This window comes from Ursus arctos, unplaced genomic scaffold (genome assembly GCF_023065955.2).
Source record: "Ursus arctos isolate Adak ecotype North America unplaced genomic scaffold, UrsArc2.0 scaffold_22, whole genome shotgun sequence".
In the NCBI taxonomy this organism is placed as follows: domain Eukaryota; kingdom Metazoa; phylum Chordata; class Mammalia; order Carnivora; family Ursidae; genus Ursus; species Ursus arctos.
In genome coordinates this window covers 30062181-30074660 of record NW_026622897.1, presented here as the reverse complement: position 1 = coordinate 30074660, position 12480 = coordinate 30062181, and positions in this window count along the sequence as shown.

The window sequence follows — 12480 nt, the reverse complement described above, 5'->3', positions numbered from 1 at the left end:
GATTTCTGAGCCCTATGCCTGTCCTACTGAGTCAGTAACTCAGTAGGAATCGTTGTTTTAAACAAATCCTTAGGGCAGTTCTTACGTCCAGCCAGATTTGGCAACCATACATCAAGTCTATTTCCTGTTAAATGTAGGACATGAAATTATCCCACAAAGAAGAGACATGATTCTGTTTTCAGAAATAATACCTTCATCATATTTTTCAGTAGCCCTTCTAATATTTTACAACTTATGGATTTCATTATTGTTATGGTTTCTTTAACAAATATCATTTCTTTATAGTTCTCTGACAACACACACACACACTACACACATAGAATGCGAGAGGGAGGGTGGGAATGGCGGGCTTGTCCGAGTCCATTTATTTCACGAGACTTCACATTTGCTGAGACTCCGTTCTGAGCCCAGTGCCATGAGTTCTACAAGTCTCAATTATTTCCACCTCTTTTCCTAACAGTTCCTCACCTGGAATACTTTTCTTCCCACTCCCCTTTCCTCCTGCTCCAATCCTCTTCATTTCAGCTCCAGAGAAAAAGATGTTTCCTTTTGCTTTACATATAACCCTCTCTTCATTACAACACATACAGTACTGGAATCATTTTATCATTTTATCGTGCATGAGTGTTTTATCTATTTATGTATATGTACAATCTCAGTTTCTGTACATGTGTTTTATTGAGCTAAAATGTACAAATGATAAAATGCATAGATTTTAAGTGTATACTTAGATGAGTGTTGATAAATATGTCTACCCAAGGTAACACTATAAAAAAAATAGATTTCTATCCATACAGACAACACCTTTATGCCCTTTGTTGGCAGTGCCCACAGCCAGAGGCAATGACTTTTTATTTCTCTCAAAATAGCCTGCATTTTCCAGTTCATACAAATGAAATCTGACAATAACATTTTTACATCTCTAGTTTCTTTCATTGAATATAATATCATTTATATTCATCTGTGCTTTGTGTATCTAGAATTCATTCCATTTTCTTGAGTGGTTGTTTGTGAATGCCATATTTTGCTTCTTTGCTCACCTTTGATAGTTTGTGTTGTTTCCAATTTCTCTTATTGAAAAGAAGTAATACAGTCCTTTGTTGTTGTTGTTTTTCTCAAAGATTTTGTTTATTCATTTGAGAGAGAGAGAGAGCATGAGCAGGGGAGGGGCAGAGGGAAAAGGAGAAGCAGACTCTTCCCTGAGCAGGGAGCCCAATGTGGGGCTCAATCCCAGGACCTGGAGATCCCACGACCTGAGCTGAAGGCAGACACTTAACCATCTGAGCCACCCAGGCACCCCAGTAGTACAGTCTTTTGAGTAGGAGTCTTTGTATGTGGCTCAGTCGGTTAAACATCTGTCTTCAGCTCAGGTCATAATCTCAGGGTCCTGGGATTGAGCCCTATGTCAGGCTCCCTGTTCAGCAGGGAGCCTGCTTCTCCTTCTCCCTCTGCCCTCCCCCACCCCCATTCTCTCTCTGTCTCTCTCAAATAAATCTTTAAAAAAAAAGTCTTTGTATGAACATATATTTTCATTTCTATAGGTAAATGATTAGGATGATACTCTGGTTCAGAGAATAAGTACATGTTTTAACTTTGGTGAACTTGCAGAAGTTTTCCAAAGTGGCTGTGCCATTTTACATTCCAAAAGCAATGTATGAAAATTCTAATTGCTCCTCAGTCTTGATGGTGTTTACTATTGCCAGGTTTTTGTTTGTTTTGATTCTTTGCTATTCCATTGGTAGTGAAATGTGGTATCTGAAGATTAGTTAATAGGTATTCACTAATGACAATGAGCACCTTTTCTTGTTATTAGCCATTGCTATGTGTTCTTTAGTGAAGTGTCTTTTAAAATATTCTTATTAATTTGTAGTTCTCTATAAATTCTAGGTAAGTCATTTTTTTAGGTATGTGTATTGTGAATATTTTCTTCCAGCATATGGCTTGTCTTTTCATGTTCTTATGCTGACTTTGGAAAAGCAGATTTTAACCTTGATAAATTCAGTGATAATTTCTCTTCTTTATCCCTTAGTAATTTTCTTGTCCTACCTAAGGAAATCTTTATCTTCTCTATTGTATGGCTTCTATTACAAATTTGATCTCTCTAATAAATATACAGCTACTTAGATTTTTAAAATTTCTTCTTGTGTTATATTTGAAAGCTGTTATTTTTCAAATATCTAATTTGTCAAAGTTATTGTCATAAAGCTGCTCATAATGTTTGTTTCCTTATCTTTCTGATGTCTGTAGTGATACATTTACAAATGCTATTGACTTTAGTAATGTGTTTCTTCTCACTTCTTTTACTACTCCTTGATTATAGTTACTAACAGTTTATCACTTGTGACATTCTTTAAAGAGTAAATTTTGGGGCATCTAAATGACTCAGTGGGTTAAGCATCTGCCTTCAGCTCAAGTCATGATCCCAGGGTCCTGGGATTGAGTCCTGTGTCAGGCTCCCTATTCAACTGGGAGGCTGCTTCTCCCTCTGCCTGCCGCTCCCTCTGCTTTGTGCTCACTCCTCTCTCTCTCTTTCTCTCCATCAAATAAATAGATAAATCTTTAAAAAAAAAAAAAAAGCAAACTTTTGACCCTACTGATTTGTTCTATTATTTGTACTCTAGCCCATTGATTTCCATCCTTTATTCATTATTTCCTTCCTTCTACCTATTTTCCATTTATTTTGCAAATCTTATTTTTTAGCATCTTAAGATGGAGGTGTATCAGATAATTTATTTTGAATTTTTCCTTCTATTATAAATATATTATCTTATACATTTCCTCTAAACATGGTTTTATTTGCACCCCACAAATGTTTTGTTGTGCTTTCTTTTTTTTTTTTTTAAGATTTTTATTTATTTATTTAACAAAGATAGAGACAGCCAGCGAGAGAGGGAACACAAGCAGGGGGAGTGGGAGAGGAAGAAGCAGGCTCCTAGCAGAGGAGCCTGATGTGGGGCTCGAACCCAGAACGCTGGGATCACGCCCTGAGCTGAAGGCAGACGCTTAACTGCTGTGCCACCCAGGCGCCCCTTGTTGTGCTTTCATTATCATTTAGGTAAAATTAATTTTTGATTTCTCTTGTAATTTACTTTTTAAACCATAGGTAATTTATAATTGCTTATTTTAATTTTCCAAATGCATTTGTATTTTCTAGATATAGTTTGGTTATTTAGTTCTAATTTACTTCAGGTATGATTAGAGAAGACACTTTATATGACCTCAAGCCTTAAAATATAATTGAGCATTGTTTAATATTTTATGAGAAAGAAAATGGTCTACCTTGGTAAGTATCCCATTGTCCCTTGAAAAGAACATGTATTCTGAAGTTCTTTATATTTGGTAATCTTTAATTATCAATTTATTTTTATTTTTTTAAATAACTTTATGTTGTATTGCAAACATATAACTAAATGTTAATGTTCTTTAGGGACAGAAACTAATTTTGGCTTGAAGTTTTTTGACAAAATTTAAATATCGGTTTAGTCACACTGCTTAATGATTGTTCAAATCCTCTACATCATTATTGATTTTCTTTTGATGGCTGCATTTTCATCAGTCAACAAGAGACGATTGATGAAATCTGTATTTAGGATTGTGGATTTATCTGTGTCTATGCTTGGGGTATCAATTTTTATTTCATGTGCTTTGAAGCTCTATCATTAAGTGCATAACCATTTAGGGTTGTTACGCTTCTTGTTAAGTGAACTTTTGTATTTATATACAATAAGCTTCTTTAACTCTCATAATGATCTATTTTGGAGTCTATATTGTCTGTATAGTCACTCCAGCTTTCCTGTGCTGATTTCTTACATCATATATTGCATTCCGTCCTTTCACTATCAGGCTGTTTGTATCTTTAGATTTTGCTTGCATCTTTTATAGACATCATTTAGTTGAATCCTCCTATTTTACTGAATCTGACTCTTAATCAGAATGTTTAGTCCACTTACATGTGATTTAACGATTGATATGACTGTGTTTAAGGCCCTCATTTTGTTTTCTGTTTCCTTCTGTCTTTGTTCCTTTTTCTTCTTTTTATCTTCTGGGTAAAGCAAATAGCTTACTGTTCTAACTCCCCTTTTGACGTTCTACTTCTATCTCTTTATTTTTAAGTAGTTGCTCTAGAGATTACAATGTAAATTCTTAATGTGTCACTGACTATCTTGATTTCACATTATATCATTTCACATTTCATAGAACAAACTCCTCCAGCTATCTATAAATTAGAAGAATAGAAAGGCCCAGTATGTATGAAGGTAGTGACCTTATTTGTTTTATGACTGGCAAATCATAAGCAATATACACATTTTAGATGAATGAATGATTTAATTAGCATTTATTCAACTAGTATCTGTGTTGCATTTGCTACACTGGATACGTACTAACCTGAGTGATGGCATTGGCAAATGAGAAGATGAAAAAAAAGAAACATTTTCTGCCTTCAAAGATCTTTCACTCTAGTAGTACAGTTCTTGTGCTGCCATTTGAGGAAAGAAATATGTCTGTGAATTCACCATCTTTTCCTCTACAAAGCTCATCTCTTTAGATGTATGCAGTTGAGTTCAGCTGAGGATACTTCTTTCTACATATGTATGAAAGGCTAATTCCTGACCAGTCAGCTGGTCAGAGGCTAGGATTATTCTATACTTTTTCTACAGGGTTGAGAAAAAGAAAAGTATGTTGAAAAAGGTTGTTTATGAATAAGAAATGTTTTGTTTTTGCTTTTTCACTATTTCACATACACTATGGAATTCTCTTTCCCACTTCTCTGTTTCATTGCTAGAATCAAAATCATGTTAAAATAACTGTTACAGTTAAGGTGATGCCTTCCCTTGATTTTGGTATTTCACAAGCAACCTAGACTATAAAGGTGGCAGCTGTTTTTTTTTTTTTTTTGCCTGAAGTCTTTCTGCCAAAATTGACATCCTATCCTGTGACTCAAAGAAAGAGGTATGGTTTGATTACTGGCTAAAGAACTATGAAGAGAAAGTATGGTGGTGCATAAGGGAATTATACCAGACAAATCAGCAAAAGAGGCTCAAAAATGAGTGGAGGAATTCACACCAGCAGGCAGGAGGCACCCTGAAGAAATAATTACATAAGAATATTTTCTCAACAGCAGTTAATCAAGTATTTAGCCATACTCTGGATTTCCATTTAATTCCCACAAAAAAAATCACACTTTTATTGATGTCCTCTTTGTAGGATTTACTTTAAGAAAATGGACATATACAAGGGGCACCTAAGTGGTGTAGTTGGTTAAACCTCCAGCTCTTGGTTTTGGCTCAGGTCATGATCTCAGAGCCATGAGATCAAGCTCCATGTCGGGCTCCACACTCAGTGTGGAGTCTGCTTGGGATTCTCTCTCCCACTCTTTTGTCCCTCTTTTGTCCCTCCCACTCGTGCACTTTCTCTCTCTAAAATAAATAAATCCTTAAAAAATAAATAAAAATTTAAAATGGACAAGTATAAGATTTTAATGGACATATAATAGGATGAAGCTGTCAAATGTTACTTTATTTTGAATTTTCTGGATTTTTTTGTTGTTTCTTTAAAAAATTACATTATAGGTAATATTTGAGTTTCCTGTAACTCTTTCAAGAAATTTCAGGAAGGTTAGTTTGAATTTAAGACATAGACAAAGACTACTAAATCTCAGTTTCAGCATTGATGATGAAGACTTCACATGATGGAAATATCAGGTTTCTCTCGCTCAAAATTAAACACTCAGACAGCTAGAACTTTATAACACTTTGGTGGTGGTATGTGATTGTTACACTACATTAGATTTTAAAATCTCAATGCTAGTATCATTTCTAAAAGATTCTAACACTGTAATCTTTAAAACACAAACTAGAGTATAACATTTCCATGATAAACTAATATAAAAATCTGAAAAATAACTTATATTATTCCTTATGAGTGTACAACCAACTTTCACTAGCAGGAAATAGGCTTCTTCTCTAAAAGGAGCTTGAAAGCAAGGGTTGTATACCCATATCCTTTAGAAAATAAATTCCACTTTAAAAAATAAACATAAATCACTTCTAAATAAATGTATTCAAAGTCTAAAATTAAATATTAAAGTTAAATACTAAACATAAAAAAAAGTCCAAGACTGAAAATAAAAGACGTGTGCTAATATTTACTATAACATTTGGCTTTATAATAAACCATAATGTTAGACAAAATTATTGCTACTTAGGATAGATTATATGATGTTGAGAAAATGGTCATTTTGATTGTTATTAATTACAATTATCTGTCAGAGGATGTCAGAATGCAAAGCAGTGACTTGGTATATATTTGTCATTCTAAACATTGCCTACTTAATGAATATGTAACCAAATTCAATTGGCATATAAGATTAGGGAATGTCTAGTTTAACTATTAAAGCTATTTTAATCAAGCGTTTTCTGCCCTAGAGTATTTGTGAAACAATAAGTAAATGAGAATATTATTAAAACCAATAGTTTAAATTCATTCAGGCAGCTCTTCCTTCTGATTTAAGGCAGTTCTGAACTAAAAGAGGGTTTTATTTCGGCTATGAATCTTCCATCTCCTCATCTTTTTTTTTTTTTTTTAAAGGAGTAAGTTTATCTGAATGACAATTTATTCCCAAATTATTCAGCGTTATTAGACAAGTCTGTTTAGATAGTTTTGGAAGTTTTTAGTTATATCCAATCTAGCTTCCTTCATAGGAACATAATTGGGTTCCATGTCATCGATAAGTATGTGTTGCATAAATGAATGCAATCCCTGTCATTTCTTCCTCTAAAATACATCTCTGATCTATTTCTCCTCACATCTATTACCACTGTCCTGGTTTACTGATATAGTTTCCTGAACGATCTCCTTAGCACTTTCGTTTGACTCAGTATGAACTATCCAGAATTTCTTCTGAAAACATTTTTGATACATTTGTGATCATGTTACTCTTTCTGTAGTTGTTGCCCTTTTCCCTAATAATTAATTAGAAAATTCTTATTGTGACTTTAAGTTACTGAGGATTCTTACTACTTCATCACGTGTCACAGGTTAGCTCCAATCACATTGATCCTTCTTTTTTTTATTCCCCCCTCAAAAAAAACCACTTTTCTTTCCAACAGATAGCCTTGGTTTTGATTTTGTTCTTGCTCTGAAAAATTCTTTCTCTGCTGTAGGATAGTTACTCCTTTCCTCTTCAGATTATCTTACATGTTTCAACTTCCCAGAAAGATCCTTTGTGACTACCATATGCACAATGCATCTCTGTTTTTATACTTTTTCCTTTTCTCCCTATCCCCCATGACACTGTTATTCTCTGTCACCCTACCAGGGCCATCTCATTGCCAACTCCAGGGATTCTGACCCCCCTGGATTCTATGTATAATGAAAGAAGCATAGTTCTCCCTTGGAGATGTGTAACTCGTGCTGTATTACTCAGGATCTTGTTAGATTTACACATACAACTGGGTGCATTTTAAATAACTATAATTCTGCATTTACTTGTTTACTCTGGCTTTTTTATCAGCCTGGAAACTCCTTAAGATCAAGAGTCGTATCTGTTTACCTTTGTATAAACAGTCATTGCTTGTAGAAAGCCTTCATTAAATATTTGTTAGATGGATGAATGAATGAAATAACAAGTTGACAGAGATAACATACAGAAGAGAGCAAGATGTAAAATTTCTTTTTCATTCCTGAAAAATGACAGTTTGTCTCTCTTTCTAGGGAAGTAAATGTGAAGATCCTTCAAAACATAACATTAGAAACTTGACCAACCCACTGTTTTAAAAATTTGGTCCAAGACAGTCTTTCTCCAGGAGCTCTGTCTCCTAAACATTATATTTAAAAGCCTGAAAAGATTTTTTTTTAATTCTTTCTTTGATTTTATTTGTTCCAGTTTTATCGAGATATAATTGACATATAGCGTAAATGTTTAAGGTATACAACATAATGATTTGATATTTGTTCATTTTGTGAAATTATCACAAGGAGTTTAGTTAATATCCACCACCTCACAAATGACAATTCATGGGGCGCCTGGGTGGCTTGGTTGGTTAAGTATCTGCCTTCGGCTCAGGTCATGGTCCCAGGGTCCTAGGATTAAGCTCCACAGTGGGCTCCCTGCTCAGTGGTGAGTCTGCTTCTCCCTCTCCCCATGACTCTTGGTCTCTCACTCTCTTGCATGCTCTCTCTCTCTCAAAATCTTTAAAATAAATAAATTCTATTTTCTCTTGTGATGAGAACTTTTAAGATCTACTCTTTTAGCAACTTTTTTGTATGCATTTTTGTATGCAATACAAAATTATTAATCATAATCACCCTGTTGTACATTACATCCCCAGAACTTGTTTTTCTTATAACTGGAAGTTTGTACCTTTTGATCACCTTTATCCATCTCCTCCACCCTCTACCCCCCACCTCTGGCAAACATAAATCTGATCTCTGTTTCTGTGAGTTTATTTTTTGTAAATTACACATGTAAATGAGATCATAACTATTTGACTTTCTCTGTCTGACTGACTTCACTTAGCATAACGCCCTCAAGTTACATTTATATTGTCACCAATGTCACAAATGCCTTCTTTTTATGGCTGATTTTAAATTTCTTAAATATTAACCTAAGATACTGTGGGCAAAAATTCTGAAGTAGAAGTCATCTAAAGAGGAATGTTAAGTGGGAATAAAATTCAATATAAGTACATTTTCTAAGATCTGGTTTTAATTTTGGTGACAATAATTTCAATCTGCTGTGTGGAAAATTTTGACAAATGGTAAGATTAGGGAGCCATTTGTGTTGAGAAACACACACACATACATACACACAACACACGCGAATATTTCTTGGCCAGGCGAAGAATGGATAATGGTAATATTAGTAGCTAGGTAAATATCCTTGCAGTATTATATCTTTATTCTGTATTTTTGATGTTTTTGTTCCTTTATTGTGTGGGTCATTGATGTTTGTTAAATTAACTCTCATTGTTGGAAAAGGACACTTTGGTTGGAAAATTTTAACTACTGAGAAATATTTTAAGTAGTTAACAAAAAGGTGTAAGGAAAAATATAGGATGTCCCCTTACAGCAGTAAATAACAGCTCCCTCCCAATTTTATTTAAGCTTTATCACTCATCATTACCATGTGCAGATTTTTGGCAATGCTTAACAATTTTTACATATATACTTTATACAATAAACATTTATTGCCAACTGTCTCATATCAGCTGTAGTTGATTCAATTTAACTTGGTTGGTATAGTGGTAGTTTACCATTGGAAAAATCTTAGGCACAGACTAAGCAGAAGGGAAAAATGATAAGGTGCATTTAAGTTCAAACTAATTCTGAGCCATTTAGAGGTACAATTGTAATAGTCCAGAGTCAGCAAACTATCCCCTAGGGCCAAATGCAGCCTACCTTCTGTTTTCATGAAAACCAACAGACGAAAAAAATAAAATAAAATAAAATAAAATAAAATAAAATAAAATAAAATAAAATAAAATAAAACAAACAAAAACCTGAAAAAGCAAAACAAAATAAAAAACCCAAAACAGAAATCAAACAGAAACATCTATCTATATCTAATAGGTAGATATTGGCAAAAAGCCATATTCATTTGTTTATGCCTTGCCAAAGGCTGCTTTTGCACTACAGTGGCAATATTGAGTAGTTCTGACAAACACTATCTGGCCCCAAAGCTTAAAATATTTACTATTTAGTCCTTTAAAGAAGTTTTCCAGCCCCTGTCATACTTTGACTTTTATGTCAAATGACACTGGATACTTTGATAATATGTACTGTTAAGAATTTTCCAAGGGCTCTGCATATTGTTACAGGGCTTAAAAATGAAACATCTCTCATTTGTTGCACTAAGACAGCCATCAGCTAAAAGATGTGGGGGTCTCCTGATTGGATTAGGGGGGCACCAAATGGAGGACGACCTAATTGGGTGGAGGCTTGTGGCGTGGGTGGTGAAAGAATTCACCCAAGGCAGAACAAAGGAGGTAGAAGTTTATTGAATACACTGCAAGGAAGTGGCAGGCAGCACAGCAATGGAGAGACTGTCTGCCCACGAGGCTGTGGTGGGGGGCTGTAGATAAGGGGGAAAGGTGTGGAGGTATGGGAACGTATGCAGTTCTCCTTTATTGATACCTGTGTCTGTCTGTAAGCCGTTGGTCACCTAGGGCGTATGGGTATTTTGAGGTGGGTCTCCTAATGGGCCTGTTTGTATTCAGTCAGGGTTTGGGGTCACTGTGGGCCCTTCTGCCGTACCCGGGTTTCCATTATTCAAGTTGGTTGCCTTAAAGCAGCCTCCAAAAACTATCTGAACAACCTGAAAAAGTGAATCATCTTTCAGAAGGCCTATTTTCACCTCCCTCTATGTGTGACAGCACTGAATCTAGAATAGCGATAAAGAATGAAGAACTGGCTCAGGAATAGTTGATGGTGTTTGAAATGAAAATTAGTGTCAGGTGGGAGTTCAGTAAACACATGGAAATTTTGGCCTTCACAGATCCCCATACTCAGAAATACAGATGGGAGAGAGCAATACATCAGACACAGGTAGATACAGGAAGCTGGGATAAAAGCATCTCAGGAACTGCACATCCAGGTGAGAATAAAAACACTAAAGGAAGACTGTGCAGGCGGCAGACATTCAGAGAGAAAACCAAGAAATAAGACCTCCTGGAAACAAAATACAAGAGACAGTGTGAGGTGAAATAAATGGGAGCTGCCAGAGCAGTCTTGTTACTGTTGACCGAGAAAGATTTCACAGACAATTGAAGCAAACAGGCATTTATTTGGGCAATTAGAATCGCAATTCAGGAAGCACAGATTTATGTAGAAACCTTGACTCTAGTTTCAAGGAAGACAGAAGCGGCAGGGGGAGGGGATGGAAGGAGTTGTAAAGGTGGAAGTCATGAGTGCCTTTCTCATTTACGTCTTCTGGGCAAAACAGTGATTGAAAGGAGATTAACTGGGATTGGTTGGGTTAATATGCAAGTGAAGGATTAGACCTTGTCAGAGGTTGGCTCCTTTTGAAGCGAAGAATGAAGTGATTCAGGTGTCAAGGTGAGGAGGGAGTGAAGTCCAGACTGAGGGCTTAGCATCTGAGAAAAAGTTTGTGGTTCCTCTGAGGCAAACTTACATGAATTCTTCTCTTTTGGCCTCCCAACCATATTTTATTTATTTATTTATTTATTTATTTATTTATTTATTTATTTATTTTATTTTATTTTATTTTATTTTATTTTATTTTATTTTTAAGATTTTATTTATTTATAAGAGAGAGTGAGAGAGCACACAAGCGTGGGGGGAGAGACAGACTCTCCACCAAGCAGGCAGCCCTATGTGGGGCCCGGGACCCCGAGATCATGACCTGAGCTGAAGGCAGACCCTTAACCGACTGAGCCACTAGGTGCCCCCTCCCAACTGTATTTTAAAAGATACTTTCTTAGCTGGGCTTGCTTGCTCCATCTTGAAATCTCATTTTACATTACTGAGGCTCCCATAATGAAAAGGCCGAATGAGGAATTTAGGACAGGCAAGCCTCTGATGCTATTGGTCATTTTCCAAACAGCGTTCTTGCCTTGTGCTGGCCTCACCACAAGGGGCACCCTCTCCCCCTACTCAGCTAGGAGCTCCTTCAGAATTTGCCTGTTTTCATCCTTACTCTCCTCTTTACCTATTCTTAGAAATAGTTGTCCTTTAGGAGAGCCTCACTGGCTCAGTCAGTTGAGCATCTGCCTTTTGCTCAAGTCTTGATCCTAGGGTCCTGGGATCGAGCCCCACATGGGGCTCCCTGCTCAACAGGAACCTGCTTCTCCCTCTGCCTCTCATGCTCTCCCTGCTTGTGCTCTCTCTCTCTCAAATAAATAAATAAAAACTTGAAAAGAAAAAAAAAAGTTGTCTTTTGAATTAACTGGCCAGTCACTTGAAACTACTTTTGCGACCTCGCTCTAGCTGAGTCAGAATGAATTTTGGTCTCTTAGCTTTGATTAGTTTTGGATCTTCTATTCAGTATTCTGACTTGAATTCAGTCGAAAGTGGTGAGGGGACACTTGTTTCACCCTTTATTTTTCCATACTTGCTTCATATGTAATAGAACCGCGATTCTTAATTCTAATAGGTCTGGTGTTCATCTTTAATAACTTTTGTGATATAAAGTCCCCTTTAGAGTTCTAATGGAATTCACAAAGATTATTAAGCACTTATTTGTGTTACTTAAAAATCAATATAATGTCCTAACAGTAATTGACAAAAGTAATAAAAAATATGACTGTAATTGCCATTCAGTATGTAAATGCCTTGGCATGGGTACATTAGAAAATGTAGTGATATGACCATATGCTTGTTCATTTAGATAAAATGAATATTAATGAATCAGCCATAAATTCAAATTGATGGTTGTATTGATGACTCAGATACCCAAAACTGGCATTGCTACTCATGCTGTGATTTTTCTAAAGGTGAACAACTCATGTTAAAATTATAAGC